Source organism: Equus asinus, chromosome 2 (assembly GCF_041296235.1).
Source record: "Equus asinus isolate D_3611 breed Donkey chromosome 2, EquAss-T2T_v2, whole genome shotgun sequence".
Lineage (NCBI taxonomy): Eukaryota > Metazoa > Chordata > Mammalia > Perissodactyla > Equidae > Equus > Equus asinus.
In genome coordinates, this window is record NC_091791.1 from 56,900,649 (window position 1) to 56,921,118 (window position 20,470).

General features: G+C 39.0%; 1 protein-coding gene across 7 annotated transcripts in view; it reads right to left on the minus strand.

The window, feature by feature from the left end:
• Positions 1 to 20,470, minus strand: part of CTNNA3 (catenin alpha 3) — a 1,499,312-nt gene that overhangs the window by 1,471,302 nt on the left and 7,540 nt on the right. For 2 of the 7 annotated variants that reach the window (XM_070488665.1, XM_070488664.1), the window contains exons 1-2: positions 7,569 to 8,523; positions 7,095 to 7,163 (exon numbers count right to left, since the gene is read on the minus strand). The gene's annotated coding sequence lies outside the window, so the exon portion shown is untranslated. Of the gene's footprint in view, positions 1 to 7,094; positions 7,440 to 7,568; positions 8,524 to 20,470 lie in introns of those variants that run through there. The other 5 variants (XM_044755888.2, XM_070488671.1, XM_070488672.1 and 2 more) reach the window with 4 other exon arrangements.

Genomic DNA, 20,470 nt, shown 5'->3' on the forward strand with positions numbered 1-20,470 from the left:
AAGTACGCGCGCTCCGCTGCAGGCGGCCCAGTGTTTCATTGGTTCGAATCCTGGGTGCGGACATGGCACTGCTCATCAAACCACGCTGAGGCAGCGTCCCACATGCCACAACTAGAAGGACCCACAATGAAGAATATACAACTATGTACCAGGGGGCTTTGGGGAGAAAAAGGAAAAAATAAAATCTTTGGGAAAAAAAAAATAATTTATGTAGAACTACAAAAGACCCCAAATAGCTAAAGCAATCCTCAGAAAGAGGAACAAAGCAAGAGACATTACACTTTCTGATTTCAAGTTATACTATAAAGCTATAGTAATCAAAACAGTATGGTACTGGCATAAAAACAGACAAATAGACCAATGGAAGAGAATCAAGAACCCAGAAATAAACCCAAGCATACACAGTCAACTAATATATATAAATACATATGTATTATACATATATATATTGGTGAGGAAGATTAGCCCTGAGCCAACATCTGCCACCAAGCCTCCACTTTTTGCTGAGGAAGATTGGCCCTGAGCTAACAGCTGTGCCCATCTTCTCCTATTTTATACTTGGGATGCCTGCCACAGCACGGCTTGACGAGTGGTATGTAGGTCCATGCCCCGGATCTGAACCGGTGAGCTCCAAGCCACCAAATCGGAGTGTGTGAACCTAACCACTACACCACCGGGCCACCCCCACAGTCAACTAAAATTTGATAAGGGAGCCAAGAATATTCAATGTGGAAAAGACAATCTCTTCAATAAATGGTGCTGGGAAAATTGGATATTCACATATAAAAGAATTAAACTGAACCCCTATCCTACACCACTCACAAAAATTAACTCAAAATGGGTTAAAGACTTAAATGTAAGACCTGAAACCATGAAACTCCTAGAAGAAAACATAGGAAAAAAGATCTCTGACATGGACCTTGGTAATCATTTTTTGGATGTGACTTGTAAAGCACAAGCAACAAAATCAAAAATAAACAAGTGGGACTACATCAAAATGAAAAACTTCTGCACAGCAAAAGAAACAATCAACAAAGTGAAAATACAACCTACAGAATGGGAAAAGAATATTTGCAAACCATATACCTGAAAATGGGTTAGTAACAAAAATATATAAAGAACTCATACAACTCAAAAGCAAAGAAACCAAATAATCCAATTTAAAAAATGGGAAAAATTTCTGATTAGACATTTTTCCAAATACAATATATGAATGGTCAACAGGTACATGAAAAAATGGTCAACATCACTAGTCACTAGGGAAATGCAAACCAAAACCACAATGAGATATCACCTCACACCTGTTAGAATGGCTGTCATCAAAAAGACAAGGGATAACGTGTCAGGGAGGATGTAGAGAAAAGGGAACTCTGTGCACTGTTAGTGGGATTGTAAACTGATACAGCTACTATGGAAAACAGTATGCAGTATCCTCCAAAAATTATAAATAGAACTACTATATGATCCAGCAATTCCACTTCTGGGAATATAACCAGGAAACAAAAACACTAACTCAAAAAAGTATCTGCACCCCCATCTTCACAGCAGCATGTGTATAATAGCCGAGACACAGAAACAACCTAAGCGTCCATCAATGGATGAATGGGTAAAGAAGTTGTGACATATATGTACAATGGAATATTACTCAGCCATAAAAATGAGGAAATCCTGCCATTTACAACAACATAGAAAAAGAGATTAGATTTGTGGTTACCAGAGGTGTGAGATGGGGGTGGAAGGAATTGGAGGAAGGTGGTCAAAAGTCACAAACTTTTCGTTATCAGATAAATAAGTACTAGGGATGTGATATACAACCTGATGACTATAGTTAACACTGCTGTATGATGGGCACAAAAGTTGAGAATAAATCCAAAGAGGTCTCATCACAAGGAAAAAAAATTTTTCTGTTTCTTTCTTTGCTTTTTCTTTTTATTGTATCAACATGAGATGAAGGATGCTAACTAAACTTATTGTAGTAATCACTTCATAATATATGTAACTCAAACCGTTGTGCTATACACCTTAAACTTATACAGTGACATACGTCAATCATATGTCAATAAAACTGGGGGGGGAAAGAAAAGAAAAAACGGGCAAAGGATGCAAAAAAGCAATTAAAAGGAAATGAAATGGGCTAATGAATATTTAGAGATTGCTCAATCTTACTCATAATTAATTAAATGCAAATCAAAAAAACAAGATATCATTTTCATCTACCAGAGTGTCAAAAGTGAAAAAATTTGATAAAATATCATCAGTACTGGTAAGAAGTTGGGAATATAAGCTCTCAGCATACACTGTTAGTGGGGTTATAAACTGATACGAACTTCCTAAAGAAAAATATCATAATAGCTCTCAAATTTTAAATCATGCATACTCTTTAACTCTTTGGTTGATATTTCCAATTAACGGTAACACTTACTAAATTTTAAAACGAACATTCCTTTTGACCCAGCAATTCAACTTCCATGAATTTATCCTAAATATACACTTGTAAAAGTACATCAAGATATATTAACAAAGATATTTATTACAGCAGAGCAACATGAAAATACTGAAAACAGCAAACATATCCATCAATACAGAGCGAGCTAAATAAATTATACTACATTTACAAAGTAAAACACTGTGAAGCAGTTGAAGAGAAGAGGTAAATCTCCATGAATTGCTATGCATCTGCCTTAACTAAATGTAACTGTCCTAACCGGGGCGGGGGGGGGGGGGGGGGGGGGGGGGCGTGGCACAAAGGAGGGACACGAGATGCAGATCAATATGTAGCACTTTACGCCTTTGTTTCTTGATCTAAATCAGAGCTCCGTGAAATTAGCAGGAAGAGTAGAATGCATGGATATTGCATAGGCAACCAGCAGTGCCTATCACAGATTATTTGATTCTTAAAATTAGGATTCCTTTGTGACCCCATACTGTGAAAATAGGAACTGCTGAGTCTAACAGAAAAGCTAGTTAATCCATAAATTTCCATGCCTAACATGACCTATGAGCTCCAGCCCTGGACTAAGACAGACCCTAGTACCTCTTCTGGAGAATCACAGAGAGATCAGTTTTATTTTATTCTTCCTTCATCTTCATCCACAAACACACACACACAGTAGAAAGGAAACACCATGAGGGCAGGGCCTTTATTTGGTCCACTAGTATCTAACTCAAGCACTAAGAATAATGTCTGGTGACACACAAGCCATCTAGAATGAGTGAACAATTCCAAAGCCAACATTAGAGTAGACCGAATGCAGCCCTTCGGGGAATCCTGCCTCTCAGTCATTCTGTGTGTTCTCAACAAGCTAACCCAGGGCCTCTTTGCATTGATAATACCTCGAGAAGTCTCATCAGCTGAGACCTGGTAATTCATTTATCATCTACTTAACTGCACTTCTATCCCAGTTCTCTACCCCATATGCATACTGATAGAGGAGATAAATGCTTGTACAGTGTAATTTAAGCACTGCTACTCAAAGTACAGGTGTGCAATGAGATAAGAAGCTTGCTCTGGAATGTAAATCAATGGCTGCTTCCTTCACCTAGAAAGTCTTACTACAAAGTCTTAGGGCATAGATGATCTACATTCTGGTACAAACTCCTTGTCTCCTTTCATGGACCAGCTAGCGATTGGGAACTGCTGATCCCATTTGGAATAGCGCTAATATAAAGTAGGGCCTAAAGTGCTCAGGTTCCAGTACTTGAGGGTCTTTCTTTGTGCTAAACATTGCCTCCTCCATCAAATCTATTCCCCCATTTATGGAGGCACCTGAAGCAGCAAAAACATACTCATCAGGATAATTAAAAGAAGAAAAAAGAGGTGGGGAAGTGGGGGTGCCAAATAAATTTGACTTCATTTACAATTTTGCACATAGGAACTCAAAGTCACTTCTCAGACCCTGGAAGTTAGGGATTAAATTGGTAGTAAATTACTGGTTATGTCCCAGACAGCAATAATGGGGTTAAAAACAGTAATTCAGCATGTGAAAATCAGGTGTAATAGCTAATGGTCCCAATCATTTTCAAAAATTCTGTAGTCTCAATTATCTGTCTCTTTCCATTAGATAGGCAACTTGGCTAAACTCAGGAGTTCCACTCCCACAGTATCACATCACTTAAAATCCAGAATTCTAAAAGAATCATAAAACCATGCTTTTTCGGTCTCTAGACTAACATTCCCATGAGCCAGAGATCCATAAATAAATACTATTTTTAAGTCTTCACTATGAAGCACATAGTTTCTCTTCAGGCAAGATTGGACTGCCAATTTCTCTTCTTAAATCTTAATCCCTTCTATTCCAAAGTAAAAATAGGAACATGCAAACAGAAGTTCGTAGGGAATAAAGAATGGAACGCCCATCCTTCCAAAGTTATGGTCTTCCTCTAAATATCACTGAAAAATAAAATTCCACAATTAAAAAAATATTTTAGGGGCAGGCCCGGTGGCGTAGCAGTTAAGTACACATGCTCTGCTTCAGTGGCCCAGGGTTCACCAGTTCAGATCCTGGGCACGGACCTAGGCACCACTTGTCAAGCCATCCTGGGGCAGGCATCCCACATATAAATTGGAGGAAGATGGGCATGTATGTTAGCTCAGGGCCAATCTTCCTTAGCAAAAAGAGGAGGATTGGCAGGGGATATTAGCTCAGAGCTAATCTTCCTCAAAAAAAAAAAATTTTGATACCGGCAGAATACATTCTTTATGAATTCACAACTGTATACCTCACTTCCCAACAAATAATACTGGTACCTTTACTCTCTCCACTTTAATTTCTCTGGACCAGCCACCACCTCCAAAATCAAATGGTTTTATTTATCACTTATTTCTCAGCTTTTTTCCTTCAATATATTCTATTTCTACAACCATAGTTCCTGAACTCAACAATAACAAAATCAAAACTTCCTATCTTTCGTGACTCCCACCCTATCCATGCCTATCCCACTCTCATGTTTTCCTGAGCAGAAAAACCCAATACTGAATTTCTGCACTTGCGTGTGTCTTCTCTCCTTTTTCTTTCCACTCTGCTGCCTACAGGTTTTCTCCAAACACTTCTAATTTCCTCAAACTCTTATTACAACTAAAGTATTTACTCTTCCTAATTCTGCTATTTCTTTGTCACAGTTGAATCATAAAAGTTATATAAATCAGAACTATGTATAGATGGTCCTCTAACAAAAGTTATTTGTAAATTCTATTGTTATAAATTCCAGAGTAATATAAGTAGTCAATTATACTATCTGTTGGTTTGAGGCAGAGCTGAAACATTTTTGACTCAGACACGTAGCTCTGTTGATATCTGCGAAAGTTCCTAAGTTGAAATTTTGTAAGTAGAGGAGACCTCTGTCCTTTCAAACACTTAGTCCATCGCTGTCTATGTGCCTAATAACTATGCTTTGGATGTCATAGACACTCAATAAATATTTCATTCAGGTGACAAGGAATTTCACAATGGCTTAAAAGAAAAACAGTAAAAACCCATCTTCTTAAAAATCACAACCTTTACCTTCAACTCTAACGCTCTTTAATCCAACAAGTTCATATTTAAGAATAGAGTTTAAAGAAATGACAAAAATAAATAAGTAAATACATACACACACACACACACACACACAGAGATTTATCACAGCACCTAGATGTTCAACAATGATGAATAAAATTATATCCATTCACCTGGAAGAATGTTATACAGCAATTTAAAATAACATCTACGTAAAATAGGAAATATTTTATGGAAAATGTTTGGGTAAAGGTTAAATGAAAAAGCAAGGTCCCAAATTTCATCCACAGTACTATTGCAGTTCATTTTACAGCTGTGCAGAGAAAAAAGACTAAAAGGAAATGCATCAATGAAATTACACATAATTTTTTTCTGTGCTTTCAAAATTCCTAAAATAAATGCACATTACTTTTATAATGAAAAGAAAATAAATTTTACTATAAAAATCCCAATATTTTACTTATATAAGAAAGAAGACAGAGACTAAGTATAAGAGGTAACAAATGGAAATATCTATACTATCTGTATTTTGGGTTTCTCCGTTTAGCAAACTCGCCTTATTCTACTACTGAGGTAATTTTATACAGCGGGTGGGAAATTTTAACAGCACTTCCAAATATGCCATTCCAACTTGGCTGTCGATAGTCCATGTCTCCAAATCACAGTTATTCTCAATCTGTTGACCTTACAGCCTGTCTAAAGAAGCTAGCCACAAACCCAGGACCAAACCTAATTTGAAATCCTATTTTTCCCACTTGCATGTTTTAAGCAAATCGTTAGATTTCATGTATCTTCAAAGATGTTGCAACAGTCTTTCTTAGCGGTGTTTATCAGTGACTCAAAACCCCTACAGTCAACGAACTTACTGATGCCTAACCTAAATTTCTTCTTGTTTTCATCTGAACTCATTGCTTCCAGTTCTGTCCTCAGTGCAACCAAGAGCATCTGCTCACAGGCACAGACTCCATCATATAGTGACCTTCTCTTTACATAATTGATTACTACATTCCATATTCATCGCACCTAGTGTGATTTTCACTTGATTATAAATGGTGGGAAAACAGTTCCAAGAGATTCCTAAACCTCCTATTACTACTGCCAACTATAAAAGAAATATATGACAAACATTAAATTCAAAAATTAATGCTTTCGCCACTATCTCACTTGAAAAATCTTCTGTTTACTGTGAACGAGTTTTTGGTTAAAAGTAAAATCCCTTTGAACATTTTCTATCTTTGCTTCCTTTTGCCCCAGCCCCATACCAAAGCACAAGCATCCAGGTCGTATCTTATCTTTTCCTGCACAGTATCCCAACCGGCTTTTTATAGCCAGAAACTCTCTGAATGCAAAGCACGACCTTGCTTCCCCTGGCACTAGTTTGAAAGTTATTTATAACTTTAAAATTAGCGTGACAGCCTAGATTTTGCATAATAACTATTCAAAACATTCCCATTTTATGTAATAATGTGATGTTCTCTAATTCAGAAGGAAACCCCACATTTTAAACCTACGATATATAACTAAGGCAGAACAATTCAACACAGAAAGAAGAATGCACTGAAGAAGTCCAGCTCTTCTCTTTACAAACTTGACTCTTACCTTTCTGCTGCTTCTTATAAAGTAAATGGGTTTAAATTTCGGTTCTCGTAGGGAATTTTCCAAAAAGAGCTTTGAAGGGGAAACAAAGAAGACGTCTTGGTTAGTCACAGAGTTACAGAGTACCAAATTGAGAGGCAGTGACAGTGGGGCAGTCACTTTAGCTAAGCGTCATTCACCCAGGATAAGAAAGAAAGGGGAGGTTACAAACCAGGGTGGGTGGTATCTAATCCTGAACTGCTAGTCACTGACCTCACTGACAACTTGTTACTGAAAATACTTCGTTGAAAAAGGCCAGACACATACTTTGCTTAGAGATCTACAAACATAGCTGTCAGGAAGCTCTGAATAAGTCAGATCTGCATTTCTCTAGTCCCTTTCCAAAATAAGGACCTCTTACATCTAATTAAAGCTGAAGGCTAGAATTATTGAGAGAAATAATAAAGCAGGGATAACAGGAATCCAGGAAATCCATACCTCAAAGATCAATTATGTAAAATTCATTGTCTTCGGTACCACAGGATGATGTCTCACATCTGAGAAACTGTTTTTCCTCTGAAATCTTACCTGTCTCATACCCTGGCACCAGGTATCACACTCTCTACTTCCAGAATTTACGCAGAGCCACGTAATTATCGGTAACAAATGTAAAGTGAAGATTTACCAAAACTCCACACGTGGAACCATTATTAAAGTTACCAAAAAAATAGTCCTCTCCAACAAAATTTCTTTTTTCTAAAGCTATCCTTTTTCATATTTCCTCTTCCCTTTTTTTTGGTATCCTCTTCATCGACATCTTAACATTCACTGAAACAATCTTGCATACCCCTGCCTTATGCTTTATCATTTCATCAATTCCTCGACACCCTACCTGAATTTGTACTGCATTTCCGTAAACATTACCACTTTGTGACTTTCTTCCAATAGCTTCTAAAACAATAGGTGGTAACTGCCTCTAAAATAGAACTATTCATTTGAGTTTTGGCATTCCTGTTCTTAAAAGGCTGAATTCAAAATAAAAAGAAGGCATTTATTTACTAGCTTCACAAGCACTCTTAGAACAAATATTAGCAGCCAAGAAGAAAGGCAGGGTCTGAGGAGTGTCAGAATCAACTATGAAAGGGGTTTCATTTTATATGATTTCTAGGGAAACCTGCAAAATAACTGTATATTTATGTAGATTACTTTAAAATGTGCATCACTGGCATTATATTTATCTAAAGATTCTTAGTTTCTAACATATTTGTCCTCCCCAGATTTTTTTTAAAGCAGGCTTTTCCCCCTGGAGAATCTAGGAACAGCCTCTTTTCACAGTGAAAACAAAGAGAAAGTTTTATGTCTCTCAATCTGTCTTTTCTTGAATAAAGAAATCACTTGACACTTGCAAAATAGAAGTTTTTGTTTTAGAGCTTTAATAGTGAATGTTTTCCAAACCCAGACTGTTGAATTGAGACCAAGATAAGATATCCAAATTCTGTTAAGAACCAGCCTGTCCCCACTGCCAAACCAAGATACTTACCTGCTCTGTACCTCTCCTTTCCATCTGCAAAACCGAGATGAGAAGCCCTGTACTATCTACTTTTCAGGAGGTATGTGAATTAAATGGATAAAATCTGAAGTGCTTTAAACTACACTGAACTCCTCAGAGATGCAATATCGATGCGATCACAGTACTTGGTGTTATCAAAACAATTAAATATTATAAATACGTAAAACGTAATTGTAAAGAGCTACGAAGTTTTGTAGGGTTTTTTAATTTCCTTCATAAACATATCTGCAGCCTCCCAGATAGGTTTTAGCTGAAGTATTTCCCACTACAGCCACAAGAGGTCCTCCTCCTAGCAATTCAAATCACGTCGGATTGGAGGATCAGAGGCCCCATAGTGCTCTGTATTTATATCGGTTGGCTGACAGAAAACACAGATCACCTATGTCAAACTTCCATAGCTAACTCTAGGGTAGCAAACAAAACCGGAAAAATCTGGCTTTCTCTGGGTGATCACTGAAGCATGCTGAACACTAAATAGTTCCTGTGAACTACACAGCCGCTGCATTCGGCACCCTGGCCCCCTTCCAGATTTTCACAGTAATGCCTTCTTGTCACCTTGCCCAGTCTTGTTCAGTATTTATTCTCCTTCCCTATTTACTTGTTTCCTTTCTTTATACTTTTCAAGCTTTACGTTTTGGCTCACATTCCTTTCGCAAACCAACAAAAGTTAGGGGTAGAAGAGCTGGAAAAAAAAAAAAGAGTGACTAAATCAGGGCCATTGTAGCGATCCTCCCAAGGTAATCCAAAGTGTCTTTGGTGGCAGGTATCAGGGCTGGCCCCAGACAAAGTCGCTCAAGCACACGTACTGAGAAAATCCTTGATGCAGAGCCCTATGTTAGGAGCCAGAGAGAAGATCAGAGGCACAGAAGGGCAGCCTCCAAAAAGAAAACAATTCTATCCCTATGAGCAGCCCTTCTTAAAAATTAAGCCCTCCAGGGTGCCATCAGTTCTTTAATCAGAATGCAATACAATTTCTTCTTTCCATTAAAATACCTTAAAGAATGAACATAGCTTCTGCATGAGCCATGAGTCCATTTTATTCTATACATGATACTTCAAATTGTTGGCAATTTCAGGTTGGGACTTAAAAAAATGTGTGATTTTCTGAACAGCTATAACACCTTTTTAAGATGAGATTTAAAGCTAAGGATAATTTCTGTTTGTGATAATTGAAATTTTTTTATTCCAAAAATTGTGATAAATAGTTCTGGCATTTGGTTGGATGTTTTAGGTGAATCTAAATGAATGTGCGCCTGTTTCAAAGGTCTTACGTACCATAGCAAAAAGATGTTTTCCACTCTCCTTTCTCACCCACTCTGTTACTAGCTGCTAATCAACTCTGCTGCCTCGATGAGAAAAACAGAAGCCATCTGGGGAGATGTCCGATGTTTTCTCATCCCAAATCCACAAGACCACCAGCATGGAGCCCCATCTTCTCTGCCTTCCCTCCTATTACAATGCAAGAAGTACCCTTGCTCCTACCAAAGAGCTAATCTCCCCTCTTCTGCTCTAAACTGCATTAGCACCCTTTCTCTAACAGTCAGCACAAAAATCTGCCAGAGGACCTCTAACTTAAAAGTATCAAATAAAAACAGTAGCTTCACCCCACAGCTCCCTCCAGTGGCTCCTCCCAGTTCTCTGCTGCCTTTATCGCACTACTTCCCAAATATGTTGCTTACCATCTCTACATTTTCACCTCTCATTCACTCCACAACCCACTCCATGGGACTTCTGTCTCCCGCACTGCCAAAAGGGCCATTTTTAAGTCTCCTAACAATTTCTCTGTGGCCAAATCCCTACTGTGACCTCAGGGGATATCTTCTCCAATCCTATGGCTTTAAATGAGATCTGTAATAGGATGGTGAGTGGGACTTTTCCCGTTGCTCAGAACTGGCAAGTAAGCCTCAAAATGAAAGAAATCAAGCCATCTGTGTACACTGCATGCTAAGGAATTTGTAGTATTTGAGGACAGACGCCTCACTCAGAGCTTACTAAAAAGCATTAGGAAAATTGCTGCATGTTCTTCCTCTCCTCTTCCCTCTCCTAGCCCCAACACCAGAGAAAAGTTAGGGGACTTGAAAAATTAGGGGAACAAGGCCAACGATTTCTCTCCTCTCAAAGATACAAGAGCAGAAGAAATGGTGAAAAACGTGATCTTGCCCCTTCCTACTTCTAAGGCCCTGAAAAGGACAGCCGGTCAGTGCCGGAGGAAGGGGAGGAGATGAGATTTTAAGTCGGAATGAGATGAAGTTTGAAACTAGACCAGCAGGCCTCTAAAGAGCTGAAAATGGCAGAAAATTATGGAGCCTACGCAATGTATCCTTAAGGAATAAGGAAGATGCAACAGAGTAAAGTGAAATGCAGGGACTGAGGAAAGCAAACTAATTCACTCAATACCAGTCACATATCCATATGCTAACAATTCCCAGATTTGCTGCCCCAAACCAGACCTCTCTCATGAGCCCCAGAGAAATACACCCGACTGCCTTCTCCACTGGATAGCTAATACACATTTCAAACTTAATGTGTCCCAAAAAAGAGCTCTTCACTTTACCTCTCAAACCTATTTCTCTCTGTTATTCATATGCTAGTAATTGGTACCACCATCTAATTGCTTATGTCAAAACCTAGGAGTCATCCTTTATCCATTCTTTTCCCTCACAATTATCAAGAATTTCTATTAATTCTACTTCCAAAAGTTATGTTTAATACATCCACTTGTGTCTATCTCCCCCGCCCCAACTGTTCTGAGGCACGTGCAATTCATTCTCTACATAGCATCTAAGTGATCTTTCGGAACACAGCTTAGCTCATGTTATTCTGTTTAAAATCACCTGATAGCTTCTTATTACTCACAGCAGAAAATACAAATTCTTTACCAAATCTCCAAGGCCCTGCATGATCTGGCTCCTGTCAACCTCTCCCGCTTTGACGCACAGCACTCTTCCCCCTAGTTCATTGACTTCAATTATACTTTCTCTTCATAAAATGCCCAAGCTGACTCCCTTAGGGTCATTGCACTTGCTGTTCCTCTGCCTGAAATCATTTTCTCCCAGCTATGTACATGTCTGCCCCATTCTCATCCTTGATATAATGCTTCACCTTCTCAGAGAGGTATTACCTGATTACCTTATCTCACTGCCCCCACTCACTTAACGCAACCTTGCATATTTATTTATTTGTTTACTTATTCTGTCTTCACCATTGGAATGAAAGCTAGGGGCAGCAGCAGTGTCATAACAGCATGGCATATGCAAATTAACTATAGTACAAGGTAAGGAAAGCATCAATAGAAATGCGATTTCAAAGGAGGGTGAGAGAGCTCTAGGAGGAGGGAGTTATCTAGGAAATTTTCCTGGAGGGAGTTATATTTGCATTGATGCAGAAATGAAAGATGTTAGCATCATAAGAGAAAGGTGTTTTATTAATTTTATTTCTCAAATATGCTTCAAATCCATTGCCTCTCCATCTTTACAGCTACTACCTTGGTACAACTAGTTATGTCTTATTTTTTTACTTTATATGTTATATTTATCACCTAATTTCTCCCTTTGCTTCTATTTCACCTTGTGTAAACCCAAACACAGCATTTAAATGTTAGGTGCATTTAGTGCCAAAATTAAAAATCTCAATTTAACTATTTCAGAACTACTGAAATTGACACATTAACTTTATTGCCTTGGTGATAACAGAAGAGCTAAAATAAATGTTTTTCTCATTTAATTTTCCCAGAGTGCCGTGCCTCAACTTTGACAACCCATCTTGCTGTTAGTCAATAACCTTAACAAGCACAGTAATTACCGTCAATCATGTCTGCTCTAGCTCATTGATTACTTTGTTACTTCTTTTTCAACTGTTAATGAAAATTCCCAGCCAAGACTTTCTGGGTGACATTTCTTTTACTAATTAACCACCCTATCAGTCCCTTGAATATATTAATAACCCAGAGTATCCTGCATTGATGGTTCTAAAAACAAACTGCTGTTGCAACTTTGAAAATCACAGTCATTTTCAGAGATACAGACACCTAGAATGAAATCGACATTTACTGTCACTGAACCTGTCTATTTCAAATTATGTAAACAAGAGATATATTATATTACTTCTAAAGAACTAACATTTAATTTTTACTTGATACAGCTTTTAAAATAGTAAAGAAATTGTCTTTGCAATTCTAACCTCAAAAGCTAGTAGTAAATGACATAAACAACAAGTAATGTAGCATCTTAGACTAGAGGCATTCGACCAGGGGTGCGGGAGTGTTGATAGCATTTAAAAGGTAGAATCATTTTTGGCCTCCTAAGAGTACCAGGTGAAATTTACCTTTGAGACAAATTGTCTCTTTCTCAGAAAACAAATATAGATTTTCTAGTTGTAGAAATGTATAGAAAGTCTCACCTAAAACGTGATGAAGGAAATGACTGCCATCATTGTACACAGAGAAATTCAGTACGGTATGTCCCTGCAGACTCTTATTGCTTCTTAAAGAGAACCATTTCTTTTCTCTATATAAATATTCATGGTTCTCAAACCCATCAGAACTTATACCCCTTTATAAAATAAATATTTTCAAATGTCCTTTTTTAACACCCTGAAATGAAATTCATAGTTATTAACTATCTCCACTGAGTCTTCAAAATATATTTTATAAATAAATGTCACTATATATAATTATATGTATTTACATAAATCATATATTTGCATTTCATTACACAAATGCTCAGGCACACTTACACTGGAACACATAATAAAAGTCACTTTTCCCCTTATGCACAGAATTGAAGCCAGCTCAACACAAGGTTGACATAAGGGAAGCCATATTGTAGGAAAGAGACTATGTTGTAACTTTGAATGACCTCTGACTAACTAACCCAGCTGGATTTGCACCCTCCAGGAGATCCACCTGTTCTGTAGATTTTATGACCCCTGCTAGTGCATACACCTCCCAGCTGCAATAAGACAATAGCTACGTTCTTTTGATGACCCCCCCCAAACAGAGAGTCTATGCTCATAGGCATCATCAATGAAAACTGAAAGATCTGGTGTGGCAACTCCCAGTCTGTAACACCAGAGGGTCAACATTCCTAACCCCTCCCCTATAACCCACTGGCCTATATAACTGCTTCAAGATTCTGTGCCCCCCTTAAACATGGTTCTTTTGGACATTAGTTGGCCATCTTCCCTCTTGCTAGCCAGCTATAATAAAATGCCCTTTTTCTGCCACCATCTTGCCTCTTGACGGTTGGCTTTTTTGTCTAGCGTTGAGCAGATTGTGCCCTTTCTGCAGTAACAGAATCACTGTGATCAATGTGACGGCTACAAATGTAGGTTGATTAGGATGTGTTGTATTGGCAATTCCAATACCACCAGCAGCACTGAAACAGTGGTGTGATTTTTCTGACATGGTGAACAACTCTTGATACAATACAGAACAAAACAAGAACAATCTTGCATTCCTCGACAATTCAGCATACATTAAAACTGTGCAAAAAATTCTTTGTACTTATTAGTAAAACCAGAGTTAGGTTCTAGGCTTAGAAAATTATAAGCAGGACCTACATGAATGCCCAGTGGGATATTTGAAAATTGCATGGAACATGGGACAATTCATTTTAGATGGGAGTTCCACACATTGCAAAACTTCTACATTTCTTTGGCGCAAGCCAATTAAATGCCGAATGTGTCCCACAATTACTGTGACAACCAAAGCTACTTGCTCTCAGGGTATGGAGGGAGAAGGGAGACTTGAGAACCAGTCCTGTAAACCACTGCATGTTTCGAAGAGCCCCAAGGCTGAAATGAGGAAGATGATAGATAGATGCATAGATAGATAGGAAGGAAAGAAGGCAGGAAAATTATGTAGAGTCCTAACTGGAATGGCATAACACAACATGGAATGGATTATTAAAGTCTCAAACATGGTTTTAAGAGAATAGTTAAGATTCCTAGGACATGTAATAAAGACAGCTATGATAATTGCCTGGAGGAAAGAAGGAGGTGACATCCACAGAGCCAGACCATATCCTATGTGTGAGGGAGTGAGGTTCCTCCTGAAAAGAATGGATATCCCCATTGTTATTTATTCTGGGGAAGAAGTTGATTCCAGGACAGAAATGAGAACTAGAAAAACAGGTTTTTAGCTGAAAAGGAGGGAAAGTCCCTTTTCTCTCTGAAGTCCCACGGTTTGGGAGCCAAGACTCCAGATAGAATAGACAGCCAGAGAGTATCTCACAATGGAGAGGCAAGCTGGCATGTTCATAATAGCAGTAGATGGGAACAAGTTAGAGGAACATTTTGAAGGATGTCTTGAAAATGGCTCAGAACTTGAACCAGGGTTAGCCACAGTTACTGTTATAATTATTATCTGTCTGTCTTTTCTTTATCCTGCGGCTTTCTGTAAACTCTAGTTAAATGCTATGCTGTGGAAAATTAAGGGAAGGGCCTGTCTCCTGATTCGGATGTAACACCCGCCTGGAGAACAGGAGCAAACGCAGCAGCGCAGTAGCATGACGAGGTGTCCAAAACAGAGAAACCTGATGGACCTCTCCCTAAACACAATTGAGAGAGCTCTCGGGATGACTTAGAAACAACCAAGAAACACTTTAAGTGGCTGCTTTCTGGCGCTAAAACAATGGGTCCTTGAGCTATTGGAATCTACATATCTAAAAGAATGTGTGACCTTATTTTATAAAAGAAGTGTTGAGACTCAGACATTTGAGGAATATATTGTTAAGTCCTCAATAAACAGTAGCCATTTTTAATCATGTTACCTGATTCGGGCTCAGCGAACTGAAGAATCAAAAGAAAGATTTCTTGGACTCTCAAGGTCTGGTGCTAGCGCTCTTTTATTCAGAGAATAGTATGGGGACAGGACCCATGGGCAGTGAAGAGCTGCCAGCATGGGGACAGGACCCATGGGCAGTGGAGAGCTGCCAGCATGGGGACAGGACCCATGGGCAGTGAAGAGCTGCCAGCATGGGGACAGGACCCATGGGCAGTGGAGAGCTGCCAGCATGGGGACAGGACCCATGGGCAGTGGAGAGCTGCCAGCATGGGGACAGGATCCATGGGCAGTGAAGAGCTGCAATGGGCTGAGGTTTAGGGCTAAATTTATAAGGCATAGATATATAAGTTATTCTTTACCAGACAAATGAAAGATCATGTAAAAAGTCATTAAAATGGTATCAGTGCAGGTGGGGTCTGATTATTGTGTGATCATATAATTTTAGATAGGAATCAGGTCATATAGATCAGCATGTAGGCCAAGACAACCTGGGCTTCTCTCCCTGGGGCAGCTTTGATCCACATCAAACTACTTGGTAAGTGGTATATAGTCCATTTGAGCAAGTGCAAGAAAGAGGAAAGGACCAAGCAACCAAAAGGAGCCAAGCAAGAACAAGGCTAAAGGAACTGACCAAATGATAGGGCTAAACACCAAATAGACTTGGATAGTACCCCAGTGAAATGGCTTGGATAGCACCCCCAATGAAATGGCCTGGGGTTAGGAGGATGTAGCAAACTTGTACTTAATTAGGACCAGTTACAATGTCCAAGAACCAGCAATCTAGCGAGTGGGGCACTGCAGCAAGCATCTGCTCCCAGTAGTGTCACTCTGTGTTAGGTGGTGGCGATACCCTATTTCCTATATCTTGAAACTGGTAAGCATCAGGCAGGGAGTTAGAGGCCCACCCAAGTGCACTGGGTGGAAACCCAGTCACCTAGACTGAACAAACATGGTGGAGAGTTAGAAAGAAGGCTATGATTCAATGGACACACCACAAACAGGAGGAAAATTCCAGATTCCACCTACAATATGGATTTGCCTGGGAACTGGGTCCGACTGAGGCTGTAGATTGCAAACAGTATCTACACAAGTGAAAAACTTCGGAGTATGTGTTCTTTACATGACGCAGGTTTAATTCTTCTCAAGTAACCCATGCAAATGCCTATCGTGTCCTCAGTTGTAAGGATACATATTTTCACATATTCTTATGAGTAGGTATCTTCACTGACTGCGGCTACTCAGCTTTATTATGTGGCACCTGGATACAAATGATCCTTGTTTGGGTGTGCTACTCCTTTCAATAATATAAAATAAGACTTTAAGGTTTTATTATTAGAATTCATGTTATCAAATATATGAAAAGGATTACGAGAGAATTCTCTTCTAGCGAGACTGGGAAGGTCTACCTTTTGCTCCTCTTTTGCTAGAGAAGATAAAGCAAAGCATGAATCTGTCTTGTCGTTTTTGCTATCCTCCTTCTCTCCATAAATTTTTACAGATACCAAAAGACAAGCAAATACACAAATAATTCACAGCTGCCAACCTCAAAGAGGGGAAATAGCAGAAGGATGATATCCTAAAAGAAACTGTCAAGGAGAAAGTAGTTTAATTAGAGATGTACCTTTGAGACTATATTGATACTTTGTCTTTATTCCTTTACTAAATAGAAAGAAATCACAGCAAAGACCTACAATTAAGTAGCAGAAGCACTAAAACTTCTAGAAATGTTATCTAAAAGAAATAATTAATACCTAAACCTCATCAAAGTTTTCTATCATCCCTTATCCCTATAAAACACCCATACAGACATTTTAAATGATTTCAAGGTTTCATAAATTGTTTATATTTTCACATTTCTAATATTAAATAGTCCTTAAACAAATGAACATATTTGCTCCTGTATTTTCCATGTTTATGAACTTGATTAAAGTCTTTTCTATGAGTTTCTTAAGACACAGGAATGCCACATAATCTAAAGTTTTACTTGAGGAGGAAGAAAAACAAGAGAGAAAATCAACTACATTTGCCCTCAAAATTCTGTCAGTTCTCTGATAATCAATTTAATCCCACAAGACCCGTGATCCTAAATAGTAGCTTCGTTGTGAATAAATGCTTTTCAGTCCACGTTTTAAAACATTATTAACTAAGTATCATCTGTATCAGATACTTCTGGCGCCCTGCCCACACCTGCTCAGCCTCTGATTCCAATCACACCTATGGAAGATAGTTCCTGGCAGGAAACTATCTGGTGGCAAAACACCCTCACCTTGTCGGTGTCACACTTCATATCTTTCACTGTCTGCTCCGGGGCTTCTCCAATGCCACAGGTGACACAGGGAGTCCACCCCGTATGCGCACATCCACAGCGCGCAGGATTAACCCACAAACATTGGGGGCGAGGAAGTGGCAGCAATTGCTCCCTTTCCATTGATCCCTAGGCAGAGAATGCTAAGGGACATTCTACACAATCCTCAGAAGGTTCTGGTTGACATCAAGCCCTAGCTGGGCTCAGCAGTGACTTTGATAATGCAGGCTTATCCTACATTATCCTTTCCTGTTTTCCTCACTTTGCTCAGTCCCTCATCCCTGCTCCTTGGTGTTACCACCCAAATATACTACCTAGACACAAGTCCCTGTCTCAAGTCCTTGCTTTCAGGGAGAATCCAAGCCAAAACCTTTACACCGGGAGTGGGCCTAGAAAGCAGGCCCTTAGCATGGTGCTCTTGAACTGGATCACTTACACGCCAGATGGAAATGAGAGCCCTTTGCTGGCGATAACTTCTGGCACGTGATATCCCCTCAGTAAGGACTGACATGAAGTACAGGTGAAAGAGATTGTGAGCATCTATTCCCAATCTACATTCAGGGACATCATGCAGGCAACTGGAAAATGGTCATTGTTAGGAGTATTTACACCACAAAAATTGGCAAACACTACAAATCAGGGCTTCCCCACCTCCCAGCATTCTATTGAGAGGCCTAGATGGTTGGGAAGGGGCTACGAGACTACTTCCTGTACAGAATTTCAGCCAACATCCTAGTTTTTAGCTTCCTTCTTCCCATTTTTAGAGCTACCTGGTATCTATTCCACATTTTATGCCACAAATCCCCAAATCCTAAGGCTATTCCTGGTCCTGTGGCATAAATCAGCACTTTCCACTTTGATCAGCCCTTATGCAAATACAGGAAGTCTAATTTTAGTAATTAGAAAAATCTTTTAATAGTGAGATTTGGGAAAGTTTCTAAATACACATTTTCTTGCAGTTCGCCAATGCTCAGGTGCGGATTTCTTAAACATAAAGAAGTCATACGTATCAGTCATAGTCTATTTTTTTAAATTACATCATTTGTAGTCCCACTACAATTTATTTTCAACTTTTTCCTTTCTCAGGGCACATTGTATTTGATAAGACAATGGATTTACAGTTTCTTCATGAGTTATTTTGCTATATATTCACCTAATAGAAATATGAATTTATTACATTGCTTTTATATAGTAAGATCTGCTTGTCTAATATGCTCTAAGGACAAGAAACTTTTATTTCTCCCAGTGTTATCATTTGTCACATATCAGAGTCCCCTGACTAAATCTAGAACAGAAAACAGTGATGATTGATATGTAACAGAGCCAACATAACTAAGGGGGAAAAAAAGAGATAGAAATAGAGATAGAGATACAGAAGGCAAGAAGAGATTGCTCCAAAATCAATGTTAGAGATTGGTTCTAGGAAATGCAAAAGGCTCAGGAAGGTTAAACCCTGCCCTGTGCCACTCCTAATTCCCAAAAATCTTGAAGTATTTAGGTCTTATTGTTGATACATAAGGTGCGCCTTACTCAACAGTGAGTAGAATTATTCTTAGAAGCTCTAATAAGTAGAATTACTTTTAGAAACCCCCTAAAACAATCCCCATTTCCTTTTTGACATCAGGAAGACCATGTTTAACTATTTCTTCACGCGGTGGTACAGACATTACATAATTTGCCCAAGATCACACAGAGAATAGTGTAGCCAAAATTCAAATCTGTTGTCTCATTCCTGAGTCTGTGCTCTTAATCACTATGCTATGCATGTCTCTTTATGGACGTGCGTGAGAATTTGTAGTGCTATCTTTATTAAATATTAAGATCTCATTGTGCTGGATATTAAACTATTGTCTCTTGGCTCCACATCGACTGGAGCTGGAGCTTAGCAGACTTCTCACACCAGAAGGCAAAAGAGTATAGACGGAATTCACTTCTTCCTATTTCCTTGCTATTCACACAGCTCAGTCCAGCAATGGTTCTTCATCCCATTAGCAACAGCTCTTCTAGTGTCAGCTCCTTTTCACTCCCAGAAATGACCTCTCTGTATCCCCTCCTCCTGGCAGTACCCCCTCCTTAGACAACTGAGTCCCGGCTCCACCAGGTCCCTGCTCATGCTGGAGGGTTCTGTGAGCCCCAGGCTCTTCCTTTTGTTCTCCCAAGGGTGATAGCTGTTTCCTATGTTCCCTCTGGTTTCCTCTGTTTTTCACCCCTCCAACACCAATTTAGCCATTTCCCAATAGTGAATTATTTTTATTGAGCCTCCTAGTATGGTTTCTGATTTCTTGACTAGACTCTGACTGACATATACAGTCGATTCTCATTAGTTATGCTGTAAGGTCCCCACAAACACTGAATTAGCAAATACAGAACCATTGCTCCTAAGAGAAATACAGTTCCTGCAAATCTGCAGTCACAATGTTTCCACTACAATCAATTCTTAACCTTATTTTATGTATGTTTCTGTTTAAAGATACCTTATTTAATATATATTGTTAATTATGAACATTGAACTCTCGGCCAACAGCACTATAACTCATGTCTGAATGAAGCTTATCTAACACAAATATTTCTCCATAATTCACACCACAGTCTCCTTGCGCTTAAGATCACTAGAGAGCACTTCAGAACTATATATGGGGGCCATTTTAAACAGTGAAATCACCATCAAAAAGCACAAAAATGCAGAAAACATGGCTCTAAACAGACCATGAGGAGAACACATTTCCAGTATGAGACCTGAA